The sequence below is a fragment of the Lepidochelys kempii genome, chromosome 1 (assembly GCF_965140265.1).
Source record: "Lepidochelys kempii isolate rLepKem1 chromosome 1, rLepKem1.hap2, whole genome shotgun sequence".
In the NCBI taxonomy this organism is placed as follows: Eukaryota; Metazoa; Chordata; order Testudines; family Cheloniidae; genus Lepidochelys; species Lepidochelys kempii.
The window spans coordinates 271,266,739-271,284,664 of NC_133256.1; the positions used below are offsets into that span (position 1 = coordinate 271,266,739).

The 17,926-nt window shown below is 45.2% G+C and overlaps 1 long non-coding RNA gene across 1 annotated transcript in view; it reads right to left on the minus strand.

Moving 5' to 3' along the window:
- LOC140905040 (uncharacterized) overlaps positions 1–15,940 on the minus strand; it is a 49,555-nt gene extending 33,615 nt beyond the window's left edge. Inside the window, exon 1 of the long non-coding RNA XR_012156720.1 lies at positions 15,876–15,940. This is a non-coding gene — a long non-coding RNA (uncharacterized lncRNA). The remainder of the gene's footprint in view (positions 1–15,875) is intronic.
- Between the last annotated feature and the right edge of the window lie 1,986 nt (positions 15,941–17,926).

The window sequence follows — 17,926 nt, forward strand, 5'->3', positions numbered from 1 at the left end:
TTGATTCCAGCCTCATGGATTTGCCCATGATATATATCTGCAGTTGAGCCTCCCTGTCTTTGCAAGCCCTGGGGAAAAGGGCTCTGCACATTTTACCAGTCTGTGCAATGCCTGAAGCAATACAGGCATTTTAGGAGCATGTTGTTCACAGAGATGGTACCCTCACATGAGGGGCGGTATTTGAATCCAGGAGCCGTGGCAACATTCTGGTACCAAAAGTCTAATCATGGTAAATCTAGAAGAAAACTTAAGAAATTGCTAATGGGCAACTGTAAACAGCCTAATTATACTAGAACTAACTATACAATACAAAACCAGAGAAAACAGGGGCTGTTGCAGCTAAGGACAGTGAGCCTCTACAACCAGTAAGCCACTCCGTCTCAGAAGGCAGTGAGAGGAACTGAGTGGCAGTTGGTGCACCCTGTCCTTTCATGTCTTCAACATGGAGCACAAGGACTTGCCAGGTGCACATGCACTGCATGGCCACTGCTGGTCAAAGTCTCTGAACTCTAAGTCATGGGACATACGCTCTCATTAGTGAGCTGTGAATATAGGCAATCACTTGAAGGAGTGCATGTGATTATGTAGCTTAGCTATGTGCAAAAATGGCAGGCTGAGTAAATATATAATTAAGTGTAAATCAATAATCAACCATTCCTAGCAGCCACCTTCTTATAAGGAACATTTCTGCAAGCAATAAGGTTGGTGATCCAATAAGTGCCACTCTTTCCTCTGAATCAGAATTGATCCATTACCTGAGCATGGTGGCCAGGGGCACTGAGCCACTCAAGGCTCTGTCCTTTGGATGAGATATGAAACTAAGGTCTGGCCTACTTCTTCTCATTGAATACCCTGTTTGTGCTTTTAACAAAAGTAGGAATATGGCTGGTTGAAATGCTTCTCCTAGCTAAACTCCAGCTTGGAAAACTATATTCTACCTACCTACATTCCCTCCAGCTGGCTAAAATATTTTTTCACTTCCTGTTCTAGAGAAGTGTACATGTACATCTTGTGTATTGTTAAACAGTTGTCACAACTCATTCCCCACAGGACATTCCCCATCATCACTGGATGAAGTGATTCATGTATAGTCTGTGTATCAGTATGTAAAGTATTTTAGGATGAAAGACTATAAATAAATGCTATGTATTCTTATTGTTCACAATCTAATAAACAATATAGCAGTTCAACTAAACATGTGGTAAGATGATTTTTGATTAAAAGGTTTCAATGCTGAGCAGGGGAAAAGAAGTGATAGCTGCCAAATGACCTATAAAAATATATTTATTTAGGAAAGTGAGTTAGTTTATCCGACTAATACAAGTCAGAGATGAGCGGAAAGCAGGGTAAAATATTCCATGGATTCAGTGAAACTGACCTGAGTTCAGATAATAAATTTTTTAAAAATCTGAACATGATTCAAGTTTGAAGAGATATCAAAACCAAAAGGTATTTCCAGGGAGCTCGATTTGGTTTCAAAACGTTCAACAGCCTTCACAAAGAAGTAGTCTCTGACCAGAATATTCAAACTGCCTCTCTCGCCCTGCGACTGACACACATTCTTTAATGCAGAGTTGACATCAGATGTGAGTGGGGGTAGGGGACGTGGCTCCCAGTGGGTGAAAGCTGAATCGAAGAGTCATCCTTTCGCATTTCAGTAAACTCAGCAGAGAATGACTGTGATTCAAAGGCTCCCCACCACCTCCACCACTCCACAAGCCCTAGAGCTACTGTTCAGCTTTGTAGCAAGCTGTTTGCTGGAACGCTGAATGCTTCATTTAATAAAAAAATTAATCCTGCCACCATCCACCTTGCTTTAACACCCGCCCACTTGGAAAAACTGAAAGCAGCATATCTCCTCGGAGGCTGCTAATGCTATTAATTCTCTTAACAATCTATGCGAAATGCAAAGGCTAGGTTTTGGCAGGCTGCTGGGCCAGAGCACATTTTATTTCCCTTTCCATAGATCAAATGTCAGTGTCTGTCTCCCATGGTTAAAAATAGAAAAGCCTGATTCAGTGCTCTGTTACCCCAGTTTTACACCAGTGAAACATCACTGCCTTTCATCTGCATAAAACTGGAGTAACACATGGTGATGAATCAGCTCCCTTGTCCCAGAATCCACTTTGTGACTATGGGGGGGAGACAGTCACCTTTAAACTCATCATCTGGTAGCTACAGGGTCCCAACACAAACACCTTGCTGAGAATTTTTAATTATCACCATAAAGTGTTCACCACTGATTTATTTACCCAGCCACGGTTCATTTACTTTTGTTGTTGTTGTTGTTAAAGGTGGTTTTAAGGTGCTGGAATTTCCCCACAAAACATATTAAGTGGTGTCAGCTGAAGAGTGTGACACACTCCTAGATCTTGGAGAATTTTACATTGCCACATTTCTATAATATCCACCAAGACATGGTAGGGAGAAACGGGGCAGGGCTGATTCTCGGTTACACTAAAGGTCCGATGAAGTGAGCTGTAGCTCACGAAAGCTTATGCTCAAATAAATTTGTTAGTCTTTAAGGTGCCACAAGTACTCCTTTTCTTTTTACTAAAGGTCCTGTTACTGCACTCCAGCACCAAAAAGAGCCTTTAATCGGGGGGCAAAAATAGGCCCCTGAGAGTAGTGCAGGGGGACTTCCCAGCCACTCAAGAGCTGGTTTAAAGACTCTACACTAGTTGCTTCCCAGCCCCCACAGCACAGAGGCCCTGTTGGAGCTGGGAGTGGGAGGGAGGAGGCAGGCAAGCATTAGGGAGGGAGTGTGGTTGGAGTACACTGTATTCAGCTCCCCAGGGCCCACAAGGGGCATTGGAAGCAGAGCATAAATTATAGCAGCTGTGAGGCTGCTCTGAACTTATACTGGGGAACCAGGCAGGCCCCTGAATGGTCCCCGAATAGGGGGAGCACAAAAGCGGCTTAAATATCACCTTTGCCTTGCTCGCTCTGCTCCCTGAAACTTGGCAAGTGATAGAAGCCCATAAGAGGAAACTTAACAAACTCCATCTGAGAGGCTTGCAGAGAATACTTGGTGACCACCGGTGGGAAAAAGTAACTAATGGTGATGTTACAAAGGACTGGCTAACAGACTTTAGAGACAATGATTTGAGAGAGAGGGCTGAAGTGGCTTGGGCATGTTGTATGGGTGTCAAAAAACCATATTCCTACACAAGCCCTTGACCGGATACCATTTGGTGAAAGAGAGAAGGACAACAGATGACATATAAGAAAATCATTGAGAGAGATGTCACTGCCATGGAAACAGACTTGTCATGGAACAAGAAACATGGCATTAAACAGATGGAGGTAGAAACATTGCATCACAAGATCCAAGAGCATCTAATCTAGTCTCCCCAACCCATTCCTGCCCCAAGTTCAGGAGAACAGGAACTGCAAGTGTGTGCGGATCCACTATTTTAAGTGCACCATTAGCACTTAGAAACAGGATACTTCACCCACTCACCATCTGAGGAGAGAAAAATATGTTAAAAGGGCTTGAATGTGACAGCTCCTGTAGTCCTTAAAGTCTGGGTGTCTTCAGTCCTAGAAAACAGTCTGACACTTACATTTAACGTGAAAAGACAAATTGTGTCCTGGGCTATAGGTGTGCAATATGTAGGGCTGTAGGTGTAATCAGTGGACATTGTGCAGGAGGATCTAGGAGCACAGCAGAATTTGGCCAGGAAAGCTGTGTTTCCAACAGGAGACTCTACAATATTTGCAAATGTACAATGCAAACTAAAAACAAAATAATTAGATGAAATACAGTAGTGTGGAAACGGACGAATCTTCCCAAAAGGCTTAATTAATTCAAAAGGTAACCAAGACAAAAGCTCCTCTTGGGATGTAATATTCTATTTCAATCCACACACTATGGTCGAGACAAGATCTAAGGAGGTCATGGGCAGTGTAATAGGAAAGATCTTATTTTCAACCTCAGCCTCTGCTGGGAGTGAAACTCACTCTTGTTTGAAGGAATGTAAAAAAATAGGTTAGGGGTCTGTTTGCACTGAGGAGGTTTCTGTCTCACCTGATTTCCAGTGCTACAGAGCCTCTTAGTGCTATCCCAGCATTGAGCCCTCTGTCTAGTCAAGGTGAATTAGCTGTAGCTGTTTAAAAGCAACATTTTAAAAGCAGCATCAACATTTAGTTAATACAGCTTCTGCGAAGAGCTTTGTCATAGAGGGCCTGGTTCTTATATACACTTTATAAAGTGAATTTAAATAGCAGTATAAAGGGGCCTTAGTGTAAATGAGAATCAGGCCCTACAGTTTCAGATTGTAGGGTCTGAGGCCAATCTTCAAAGGTACTTAGGCATCCAACTTCCATTGAAATTGTTGGGAGTTCGGTGCCTAAATACCTTTGAGGATCTGGACTTGAGTTTCCTTTCCCTTAGCACCAGTATAAATTGGAAGTTCTTCCTTTGAAATGAATGGAGTTACTCTGGTGTAAGTGAGAGGAAAATCAGGCTAATGGTGTTTAGAAACAAACCCCTTGTAATAAGGGGTTTAAAAGGCTTCCAGAAAATCCAATGTGAGCTGAAATTTGGCATGTGGAATATCAGCTCAGAGTAGTTAATTAATTGGAAAATTGGCCTCAGTAGCCTGTTTTATGGTTTGGGTGACCTGGGGCTGAGGCTCGCTCAAGAAGTGCTAGACTGAGCACCCCTTTTGCATGTTGGTAAGCACTGACCCACACAACTAGATCCCAGTAAAGCCAATGGGTGGACGCGGGTGAGACAGTGCTCATCACAGTAAGGGCTGCACAATTTAGCCCTAAGTATATAAAACAAATTAAAGCCAGCAATTAGGGCTGATAATGCCAAGATGAATTTTCTTTCAGAAACACAGGGCCTGCTCCTGCTTCCAATGGAAGCAGAACTGGACTCCCACAAAGAACATCCTGGCTGGAGTGAGAGGGGAGAGATCTTTGAAAGGCAAGTTGTAGAGGGCTTGAAATGCTGGCACATCAGCACTCCATATATTATTTAAATAGTTGCTAATGGGCAAAACACACACACAGGCAGAAATCAGTAAGCTACAAAAACAACCACTGAAGATAAGTTCCAACATTCCCCAAGCCCCTATTTATTTCAGTAGACTGTGCTGGAATTTCTAATGCCTCCCCAAGCACCTAGCAGGAGTCTGTCTGGAGAACCACAGGGCTCACTACACCCAAGCTTCCAAATTAAAAAGGCCCTAATACTTTAATAATCATCATCAGACTTATTCTCGGCCTATTACACAGGAGAGGAAGGCTTTACGCTTTCATTGTGGGATGTGGTTTTCTTTCAGGGATTAAAGAAATAAACCCATTCAAATGACAGGTAATTTTTTCCAAACAGCCATTTTCCATCTTTCATGAGGAGCCCCAGGTGGTCCTCCTGTTCAACTCAACCTCACACTATGTCTCCTATTAATATTTGCTGTTTGTTCTGCCACCGTGTATTTATCTGTAGTCCTCTCCAAGGAAAAAGGATGTCAACGGTTTGGGCACAAAGGTAGCTTAGCTCTCCATGCAAGAGCAAAATTGGAGATGGAAATGAGCTCCGTTAAAGTACTGCAGTTCTATTTCCCAAATGAAGCAGAACTCTTGCACTGAGCTAGTCTTAAAGCACTGTAATCAAGTACAGTTCTTACAGTGCCTGAGTTATATAGAGCCCCATGTACAGCAAGGTAATTATCAGCTGCCATGGCTTAGAAGTGCTACTTTCCCTTCTACTTTTTGCTCAGCTTGTTGGAAGGAAAATTACTAAGCCTAGCTTTGTAAGAAATATTTGTAGAAAAGGGCAATGGAGATATTCAACCTACCAATGGATATCCAGAAGGAGAGGTATCCTTAGGGATTCTGGAGCTCTCTTTATTATACTACCTGTTTCAAAAGACTAGCTAAGCAAAGCTCAAATTCCATTTCTTAATGGTTGGCATGATGACAGTGTAGAAATTGCTTCATAACAACATCCGGTGATAAATGAATTACAATATTGAAGAGTTTCATGTGCAACAAGAATGATTTCTCTATGATGGAAAGGCAAGTGCAACTGAGAGTAACATGATATTGACAGAGAAGAGCGGTGGTGGGGTGGAGAGGAGAGGGGAAGTGTAATAAATGCCCAATACTTCGAGTGAAATCCTGACCCCACTGAAGTCAATTGGAGTTTTGCCATTAACTTTAGCGGAGCTAGGATTTCATACTTTGCCGGTGGGAAGTAGGTACTTGTCCAGAGTTTATGTTTCTCCTGCGTACATTTTGTATCTTTTTTAAGTCAGTAAAGCCATTTTTTAAAAGTATATTAGCTAGGTGAACTCCAATAAGCTACTTAAACAGCACAAGCTGAACATTGTGTGCAAATAACAAACATGTCTAATGTGCTCCCTTTCTCACAGCAGCAGTTGAGATCATGAGCTCAGGACCCTTGTACAGAAGTAATATTATACAGATACACTGGTTAATGGTTCTAGTGACAGTGTACCTTGCACTGATAATAAAGGTTTGTTTTCTAATTTTATTCCATCTAAATGTGTGAAACATGCCAAAGGGAAGCATTCCTTTGGAAACTTCCATGCGAGCACAGAGTCCTTGGGGAAAAAGACTCTGATGCGCCCTGACAATCAATGGTCATTATTTATATCCCTGTTCATGAACCACACATCTCACAGCCCTGCTTCAGACAACACAGAAAAGAATAAGAAAATATGGGCCAAACAAAGCAGAGGGAACTGCACTGAGCAAATTGTTCCAGAATAATGAGATACAGATGACCTAAAAATGTACCAAAAACTTGATTGAAAAGAATTTGACTTTTATTTGATTGCATAAGCAGATGTAACAGAAGGAAGATCAATAGGCAAACTGTTCTCAAGATGCGACCTGTAAAAACAGAAATGTTTGTTCCAGATCCCATGGATGTGAGCTCCGGCAGTGGATACACAGAGAGGCTCCTTACTTTACATGGCTAGAGAAAGTGGACAATAAAGTGATGCAGGTTGTAGACCATTTAAGATCTTTTAAGTCTGTAGGACAGGATTTCAGAGTCAGTCCACTGATTTAAAGGGAGCCAGTCACCAAGGAACCAGATGTTTGGCGGTTAAGAAAAAACTAAAAAATATCTAATAGCAGCCCTCTGCACAAGACAAACTAGCTGCAAAAACTGCTCCAGGCACAGTTAATCCTAGTGCAACCAGGAGGATTCCATCCACACATCTGCACAAGCCATGGCTACAAGATCGTTGAACTCATACCTTGGGAAAAGTGGCAAAAAGTACATAACTACTGATGTAGGGCTCAGGGAACCGGTAGATATGGAGTCTTTCACCTCTACATCAGGGTGTCCAACATCAAACCAGATAATGCTAGCCGGGAAATGGCAATCTGTCTGCAGGCCAAAACTGACATGTGCACATATGCACACATAGAGGCCCTTGAATATATGGGAAGGAATTGAAAATAAATTGAAATGAAGCAACTCACAAGATAGTCTTCTTAGTGACTTACTGAGAACACTCTATGCCCTGGTCTACACTAGGACTTTAGGTCAAATTTAGCAGCGTTAAATCGATGTAAACCTGCACCCGTCCACATGATGAAGCCTTTCATTTCGACTTAAAGGGCTCTTAAAATCGATTTCCTTACTCCACCCCTGACAAGTGGATTAGCGCTTAAATCGGCCTTACCGGGTCGAATTTGGGGTACTGTGGACACAATTCAACGGTATTGGCCTCTGGGAGCTATCCCAGAGTGCTCCATTGTGACTGCTCTGGACAGCACTCTCAACTCAGATGCACTGGCCAGGTAGACAGGAAAAGAACCGCGAACTTTTGAATCTCATTTCCTGTTCGGCCAGAGTGGCAAGCTGCAGGTGACCATGCAGAGCTCATCAGCAGAGGTGACCATGATGGAGTCCCAGAATCGCAAAAGAGCTCCAGCATGGACTGAACGGGAGGTACGGGAACTGATCGCTGTATGGGGAGAGGAATCCGTGTTATCAGAACTCCGTTCCAGTTTTCGAAATGCCAAAACCTTTGTCAAAATCTCCAAGGGCATGAAGGACAGAGGCCATAACAGGGACCCGAAGCAGTGCCGCGTGAAACTTAAGGAGCTGAGGCAAGCCTACCAGAAAACCAGAGAGGCAAACGGCCGCTCCAGGTCAGAGCCCCAAACATGCCACTTCTATGATGAGCTGCATGCCATTTTAGGGGGTTCAGCCACCACTACTCCAGCCATGTTGTTTGACTCCTTCAATGGAGATGGAGGCAACACGGAAGCAGGTTTTGGGGACAAAGAAGATGAGGAGGAGGAGGAGGAGGAGGTTGTAGATAGCTCAAAGCGAGCAAGCGGAGAAACTGGTTTTCCCGACAACCAGGAACTGTTTCTCACCCTGGACCTGAAGCCAGTACCCCCGAACCCACCCAAGGCTGCCTCCTGGACCCGGCAGATGGAGAAGGGACCTCCGGTGAGTGTACCTTTTAAAATACTATACATGGTTTAAAAGCAAGCATGTGAAAGGATTACTTTGCCCTGGCATTCGCAGCTCTCCTGGATGTACTCCCAAAGCCTTTGCAAAAGGTTTCTGGGGAGGGCAGCCTTATTGCGTCCTCCATGGTAGGACACTTTACCACTCCAGGTCAGTAACACATACTCGGGAATCATTGTACAACAAAGCATTGCAGTGTATGTTTGCTGGCGTTCAAACAACATCCGTTCTTTATCTCTCTGTGTTATCCTCAGGAGAGTGAGATATCATTTATGGTCACCTGGTTGAAATAGGGTGCTTTTCTTCAGGGGACACTCAGAGGTGCCAGTTCCTGCTGGGCTGTTTGTCTGTGGCTGAACAGAAATGTTCCCCGCTGTTAGCCACGGGGAGAGGGGAGGGTTGAGGGAGTAGCCACGCGGTGGGGGGAGGCAAAATGCGACCTTGTAATGAAAGCACATGTGCTATGTATGTAATGTTAACAGCAAGGTTTACCCTGAAAGAGTGTAGCCACTGTTTTATAAAATGTGTCTTTTTAAATACCGCTGTCCCTTTTTTTTTCTCCACCAGCTGCATGTGTTTCAATGATCACAGGATCTTCTCCTTCCCAGAGGCTAGTGAAGATTAGAAAGAAAAAAAAATGCACTCGTGATGAAATGTTCTCTGACCTCATGCTGTCCTCCCACACTGACAGAGCACAGACAAATGCGTGGAGGCAAATAATGTCAGAGTGCAGAAAAGCACAAAATGACCGGGAGGAGAGGTGGCGGGCTGAAGAGAGTAAGTGGCGGGCTGAAGAGAGTAAGTGGAGGGCTGAAGACAGGGCTTAAGCTCAAATGTGGCAGCAGTGTGATGAAAGGAGGCAGGATTCAATGCTGAGGCTGCTGGAGGATCAAACCAGTATGCTCCAGTGTATGGCTGAGCTGCAGTAAAGGCAGCTGGAGCACAGACTGCCACTACAGCCCCTGTGTAACCAACCGCCCTCCTCCCCAAGTTCCATAGCCTCCACACCCAGGTGCCCAAGAACGCGGTGGGGGGGCCTCCGGCCAACCAGCCACTCCACCACAGAGGATTACCCAAAAAACAGAAATCTGGCATTCAATAAATTTTAAAGTTGTAAACTTTTAAAGTGCTGTGTGGCATTTTCCTTCCCTCCTCCACCACCCCTCCTGGGCTACCTTGGTAGTCATCCCCTATTTGTATGATGAATTAATAAAGAATTCATGAATGTGATGCAACAATGACTTTATTGCCTCTGCAAGTGGTGATTGAAGGGAGGAGGGGCGGGTGGTTAGCTTACAGGGAAGTAGAGTGAACCAAGAGGCGGGGGGTTTCATCAAGGAGAAACAAACAGAACTTTCACACCGTAGCCTGGCCAGTCATGAAACTGGTTTTCAAAGCTTCTCTGATGCGTACCACGCCCTCCTGTGCTCTTCTAACCGCCCTGGTGTCTGGCTGCGCATAACCAGCAGCCAGGCGATTTGCCTCAACCTCCCACCCCGCCATAAACGTCTTCCCCTTACTCTCACAGATATTGTGGAGCACACAGCAAACAGTAATAACAGTGGGAATATTGGTTTCGCTGAGGTCTAACTGAGTCAGAAACTGCACCAGCGCGCTTTTAAACGTCCAAATGCACATTCTACCACCATTCTGCACTTGCTCAGCCTGTAGTTGAACAGCTCCTGACTACTGTCCAAGCTGCCTGTGTATGGCTTCATGAGCCATGGCATTAAGGGGTAGGCTGAGTCCCCAAGGATAACTATAGGCATTTCAACATCCCCAACAGTTATTTTCTGGTCTGGGAATAAAGTCCCTTCCTGCAGCTTTTGAAACAGACCAGAGTTCCTGAAGATGCGAGCGTCATGTACCTTTCCCGGCCATCCCACGTTGATGTTGGTGAAACATCCCTTGTGATCCACCAGAGCTTGCAGCACTATTGAAAAGTACCCCTTGCGGTTTATGTACTTGGCGGCTTGGTGTTCCGGTGCCAAGATAGGGATATGGGTTCCGTCTATGGCCCCACTACAGTTAGGGAATCCCATTGCAGCAAAGCCATCCACTATGACCTGCGCATTTCCCAGGGTCACTACCCTTGATATCAGCAGATCTTTGATTGCGTGGGCTACTTGCATCACAGCAGCCCCCACAGTAGATTTGCCCACTCCAAATTGATTCCCAACTGACTGGTAGCTGTCTGGCGTTGCAAGCTTCCACAGGGTTATCGCCACTCGCTTCTCAACTGTGAGGGCTGCTCTCATCTTGGTATTCATGCGCTTCAGGGCAGGGGAAAGCAAGTCACAAAGTTCCATGAAAGTGCCCTTACACATGCGAAAGTTTTGCAGCCACTGGGAGTTGTCCCAGACCTGCAACACTATGCGGTCCCACCAGTCTGTGCTTGTTTCCTGAGCCCAGAATCAGCATTCCACAGCATGAACCTGCCCCATTAGCACCATGATGCAAGCATTGGCAGGGCCCATGCTTTCAGAGAAACCTGTGTCCATGTCCTGATCACTCATGTGACCGCGCTGACTTCGCCTCCTCGCCCGGTATCGCTCTGCCAGGTTCTGGTGCTGCATATGCTGCTGGATAATGCGTGTGGTGTTTAATGTGCTCCTAATTGCCAAAGCGAGCTGAGCGGCTTCCATGCTTGCCTTGGTATGGCGTCCGCACAGAAAAAAGGCGTGGAACGATTGTCTGCCATTGCTGTGACGGAGGGAGGGGTGACTGACGACATAGCTTACAGGGTTGGCTTACAGGGAATTAAAATCAACAAAGGGGGTGGCTTTACATCAATGAGTATTTCAGGCAGGACTTCACGGAGGGTTCCAATAAGAAATGGTGCACCTAAGTAATTGTTCTTATTGGAACAAGCAGGTTGGTCTGGCCTCTGATTGATACATGGCTAGATTTACCTCACTGCACCTTCTCTGTGAATGACTGCAGTGTGACCTAGAGGAATGAGTCCCCTAGACGGGGGAGGGGGGGAAGCAAATGAGTACAAAACAAATCTGGTCTATTTCTTGTTTTGATCCACTCCATCTATCTTTTACATCTTTGGCTGGCAGCAGACGGTGCAGAAGGACTGCAAGCCATCCACATCTCATGGCTGCTCGGCAGAAGATGGTACAATAGGACTGCTAGCAATCCGTATCGCCTGCCTATTCACCATAAGATGGTTCAATAGGACTGACTGCAGGACTAAAGAGAATGACCTGGTCAAGTCACTTCTAATGTAATCCCTGCCCCCATGTCTGCCCAGGCGCTCCTGGCCGATGTGGCCAGGAGCACCTCGGACATGACGATGATGGCTACCAGTCCTATTGTACCATCTGCTGCCACAAGGCAAGGGGTTGATGCTGCTGTGTAGCAATGCAGGACCATGTCTGCCAGCACCCAGGAGACATACGGTGACGGTTACCTGAGCGGGCTCCATGCTTGCTGGTATGGTGTCGGCAAAGTTAACTCAAGAAAAAAGGCGCGAAATGATTGTCTGCTGCTGCTTTCCGGAGGGAGGGAGGGAAAGGGGCCTGACGATATGTACCCAGAACCACCCGCGACAATGTTTTAGCCCCATCAGGCATTGGGATCTCAATGCAGAATTCCAATGGGCAGCGGAGACTGCGGGAACTGTGTGATAGATACGCACAGTGCAACGCTCCGGAAGTCGACGCTTGCCTCGGTACTGTGGAAGCGCTCCGCCGAGTTAATGCACTTAATGCACTTAGAGCATTTTCTGTGGGGACACACACATACTCGAATATTTAAAACCGATTTCTATAAATTTGACCTAATTTCGTAGTGTAGACATACCCTAATGTTCTGCTTGGCAAGAGCAGCAATGTCAACATTGAGCTCTGTTGTGGCAAACCACAGTATTTGAGAGAGATTCATCCAACTGTGAAAACAATACTTGGATCTGATGTGCCTCCACGGTCAACAAGGTGTTCTCACAAACATACTATCTAAATTATTGCTTCAGATCCTGCCCAGCCCAGGTCAGGAGGGGCCATTAGTTGTAAAAAAAACACGGTGTTCTGCTCCATATTAACCTTGATATATAGATGGAAATCACTTACTGGTCTGAAGGGATATGCAAACCCCATACTAGGCAAGAAAGGGTTAATGTGCTGCTGCAAGCTCAGTCAGCCCCACCCTGCTGTGCATGCAACAGGAGGGGTTAAAAGGAAAGAAACCAGCTCAGCTGAGAGCTAAAAGTATTGCTGGGATTCGTGGGGGAGCAGATAAGAAAGTGGTGAGGATGCTTTACAGAGCGTTAATGAGATCAGTCGTAGATTGTGGGTGTCAAACCTTTAGTGCTGTATCCAGATCGCAGAAGTTAGAGTCAATTCAAGTTCAAGCACTATGAATTGAACGAGGTGCATTATTTTTCGACATCGCTGTGGGTAATACAGGCCGCTACGGAGAAACGCCTGTCAAGTTAATAATGAAAATGTGAGATCTGATGTTTTGGGCTAACGTCAAGGGAAATTGCAGCGATAAAAATACTGTACAAATATATGAGGAGTTTTGGGAATTAAGTGGATGAAATGTATCCAGATACAATAAGAAGAGATTAAAATCTATAGTTATGGGGCAGTACATTATACCTGGAAAATAGTCTCTCTGGATGTGGATTTAGAATTATATAATGAAGGGAAAGAAACAGGTGTCCTATATGACAGATAAAATTTATGAGTACATGTATGGTAAATGGAGTCACCACTGCTGAATATATACTGATGGAGCTCAAGATGAAAACACGGGACGGGTGGGAGCAGCCTTTTGCATTCTTGAGTTTGGAGTTAATAAAATTAAAAGAATGTCTAATTTTATAGCTGTTATGACAGCTGAATTGGTGGGAATAATATCAGTAAACTGGATAAAGGATGCATGGCCTACCTCAGCTGTTATCTTTTCAGATTCATTATAAAATATATACTGGCTATTAAAAGGGGTACCTCAGAAGCAGGAGTGATCTAATCAATGAAATATTGTTTTTGACAGCAGAGTTAGTATGCTCCGCTATGAACACGGTACTAGGATGGATTCCAGCTCATGCTGAGATACCTGGCAATGAAATAGTGGCTCAGAAAGCAAAACAAATCTTTAAAAATGGAGAAATTGAGATACGGATTCCTTTGAGTAAGCAGGAATTTAAAAGTTTAGTTTAAAAAGGATTTTAAAAGGAACGGCTCAGCATTGTGGACCAAGGAGAAACGAAAAAGAATATTCTATGAAGTATGCCCCAGAATAGAGGATAATGAACTACTTCAAAGTTGTGAAAGGATCAGGGAAGTGCTCATATTTAGATCGTTATCTGGTCACTGTGGTTTGAATAATAATTTATATTTAATGAATAGACACAAAGATGGGTGATGGCACACATGTACCGTTAAAGAAACAATTTATCCCCTGATACAGGAATGCAGGGATTGTTCCCAGGAAAGACAGGCTCTTTATGAAGAATTCAGATGCTCTCCGGTGACAGAAAATACTATGAGGGGTTGAGTGAGAGTATTGGGAAAGTAGAACATTACAAAAGTTCTATTACATTTTTTAAGGCAACAGAGGTAACAAAGTGTCGGCATGAATGTACCAGGAATATACTAGGTGGTGTTATAAAACTCAGCAGATAATTCTGCTTCACCATAAAGTATAAGAAGAATTGGGGAGCTAGGGCTAGTAGCTCTACATTCTACGCCAACAGACATTCTATGCCAACAGGAGAAAGCTCTCCCATCAGCATAATAAATCCACCTCCGCGAGAGGCAGCAGCTATGTTGGCAGGAGAAAATGTCCAAACAGGTGCTTGGTTGGTGTAACTTATTCACACCCCTGAGCAGGGCCGTCCCTACCTATATGCAAAGTGCACAGATTTCCTGGTGTCCTGCTCAGCTGCATGCTGCTCCAGCCCCTGCCCCACCTCTTCCCCATGGCCCCCACTCTGCTCTGCCGCAGCCCCACCTCTTCCCACCCCTGCTCTGCCCCCACTCCCCATAAGACTGCAGCAGGGCCAGGCCTGCACTCACTGGCAGCGGGAAGTGCAGCGACCCAGACCCAGCCACGCTGCCGGTGAGTGCTAGGGGGAAGTTCCCCACAGCCTCCCAAGCCAATACCCCCCCACACACACACACAGAGGCCTGGGTCTTGTCATAAATATAAAGGGAAGGGTAAACACCTCTAAATCCCTCCTGGCCAGAGGAAAAACCCTTTCACTGGTAAAGGGTTAAGAAGCTAGGATAACCTTGCTGGCACCTGACCAAAATGACCCATGAGGAGACAAGATACTTTCAAAGCTGGAGCTGGGGGGAGAAACAAAGGTTCTCTCTGTCTGTGTGAGGCTTTTGCCGGGACCGGAGTAGGAATATAGGTCAGAACTCCTGTAAAGAGTTAATAAGCAATCTAGTTAGATATGCATTAGATTCAGTTTTGTTTGAATGGCTGATACAATAACTTGTGCTGAATGTAGATTCCTGTTTTTGTGTTTTTTTGTAACTTAAGGTTTTGCCTACAGAGATTTTCTATGTTTTGAATCTGATTACCCTGTAAGGTATTTACCATCCTGATTTTACAGAGGTGATTCTTTTACTTTTTCTTCAATTAAAATTCTTCTTTTAAGAACCTGGTTGCTTTTTCATTGTTCTTAAGATCCAAGGGTTTTGGTCTGTGTTCACCTATGCAAATTGGTGAGGATTTTTATCAAGCCTTCCCCAGGAAAGGGGTGTAGGGCTTGGAGTTATTTTGGGGGGAAAGACGTTTCCAAGTGGGCTCTTTCCCTGTTATTTTTGTTAGATGCTTGGTGGTGGCAGCAATAAGGTCCAGGGACAAAAGATAAAATAGTCTGTACCTTGGGGAAGTTTTAATCTAAGCTGGTAAAAATAAGCTTAGGGGGGTTCTTCATGCAGGTCCCCACATCTGTACCCTAGAGTTCAGAGTGGGGAAGGAACCTTGACAGGCCCCCACACCCCCTACCCCACCGGGGGGTGTGTAGGGCCCCAGAATAGCTAGGGATGGCCCTGCCCCTGAGCAGTGTAAGTTATACTGAAGTAAGTGGTAGTGTAGACCTGGCCCTAGAGTAAGCCCTCAGCTCTCCCTCAATGAGAGAAGCCTGGCTAGTGTCAGGAACTGAGCAGAGGCTGTGGCCTGCCAGGGTGTCCTTGAGAGAAGGTAGGCCTGATGCACGGCTGTCCTTAGCCATAGGCAGAATAGGCAGCCGCGTAGGGCACCACTCTGTCTAGGGCACCACTCTGCCGGGAGTCCAGACAGACGGGAAGCAGTGGAGCATGTAAGAGCAGGGATGCTGTGTCCTAGAGAGAGCCGAATGCCGCACAGTCTGAGGGAGGGGATTGGCTGCTGGGGTCTCTGGGAAGGGGAGGGGTTAGGGGTGGGGGAAGGAACTCACCTGTGAGTGAGACTCTCTCCCCCGGCGTGAGGTGAGGCAGGCTCGGCAGCTGCAGTATCCTTTGTTGCCCCCCATAACGTCCATTCTCCTCCCCCCCACCACGGAGCACCCTCCCTTCCCCCCACGGAGCACCCCTTTCTCCTGCCTCCCCTCCGGCAGGGCTGTGTTGGGTGAGGGGAAGGGGTGGGCTGACTGGCTGCAGTGCTGAGGAATGAAAGTGAAAGTAACTCACTTCCTCGGCAGCCAGCCAGGATTGGAATAGTCACACAGAGCTGGCTGGGCCAGATAGCATGAGTGAAAAATCAGGACAAGGGGTTGGGGATAGAGTGACCAGGTGTCCCACTTTTAGAGGGACAGTCCCAATTTTGGGATCTTTTTCTTATATAGGCTCCTATTACCCCCCATCCCCTGTCCTGGTTTTTCACACTTGCTGTCTGGTCACCCTCGGTGGGGGGTTATTGGTGACTATATAAGACAAAGCCCCAAATATCAGGACTGGCCCTATAAAATCAGGACATCTGGTCACCCTAGCTGGGGAGCGCGTCTCTCCCCTGGGCTGGCAGTGATCCATCTTATCCGGGGGGGAGCTGCGCAGGGCAGGATAAGCTGCTGTGGCTCCATGGGTGCCCCGTCCCTGAGATCAGATGCTGTGCTAACTTCACCATGGTCCATTGGGCTGGCGGTGGTGCCCATTGGCGTGTGATCGGACCTGAGGGTTTGCTGCTGCTGTTGCTACTCTGCCCCCCAAGAGGTGGATTTTGGGGTCCTGCAGTTTTCCACCTATCTCCTCCTCTACTGCAGCTGTTGGACCAGCAGGCTGGGGTGTGAGTGAGCCAAGCATGAAAGCAGTACTGTGTTGCCATTTAGATTGTCATTTAACAGCTTTGTTTGCCAAAAATGTTTGCTAACAATCCTGAATCCAGTTTCAATATTTTTTTTTAAAAAAATCAATATCTTAGCCGAAAACAGAAAATTAAGTTGTTGACAATTATTTGTGACAAGTTTGGTTTGGGGCAGGGAGTGGGCCAGTTTTCATCAGAGAAACAAAAAATGCTGACTGGCTTTCCTATAGCCCTGTTACTGCTAAATAGAGCCCTCCAACAACTGTAATATGCTTATCTCCTTACTAGTGTTTTGAGTGACCATATGTTGTATTAAGATTCTCTTGCTTTTTTTCCCAGTGAGTCAGTATAGCTTTTGCCAGCCCAGAGGTTGGGCAGCCAATGTCTTATGTTTTCACAATGTTTTGTCCAACTTTCATAAAGTAGATACATGGTTAATATGAGTTAAAAAGGCCAGGGACGCTTCCTTGTGAAGAATCTGTGCAGCAGATCATGCTCAAACTGTGAACATGTCAGTTGTTGATGGAACTTTAGAGGCAGTGATTTATCATGTATTTCCGGCCGTGCCCAAAATGTGCTGCTATTTGCTAACATCTTTCCAAACAAAAATAAGGCACAATAGGACTCCTGTAACACTTCTGTGCTGCCTTAATCAAGAGGAGATGATTCTGTGCTGACTTCATTTTGGTCACTTTGTGCTTTACCTAGGAATAAAACTAGGGTTATATTTTGCCACTGTTTGGAAACCCAGCTTATTAAACTGGATAATGCCATTGATCTATTTACAGTATAAGGTTGATAGAGAGTTGTAACTAACATTAAGACTGATGCCTACTATACATTTAAAACTAAAAAGTGACTTTGTAAAAATGACATGGGTTTCCAGCTCTCCTGTTTGTCAGTCAGGGTGGATCACCTTGTGAGGTGTCTTCACACTAGCTCAAGGTCACAGACTCATGACTTTCCTATATTAGTTATTTTAAATAATATTTCTGATAATCTGATCATTTAAACAGTTATTTCTTTAAAAAAACACCCTTATAAGTTATGTCATATCAAAAACAACTTTCCGGGTCACAAAAAAGAAAATGGAAAGATGAAATAGGATTAGCTGTACAAGCACAGAAGGGTTCTATACTTAAGTTTGTACATCATGAAAACAACAAAGTTGATCAAGAGCATCAAGTAACTGCAGCAGAAAATATTTAT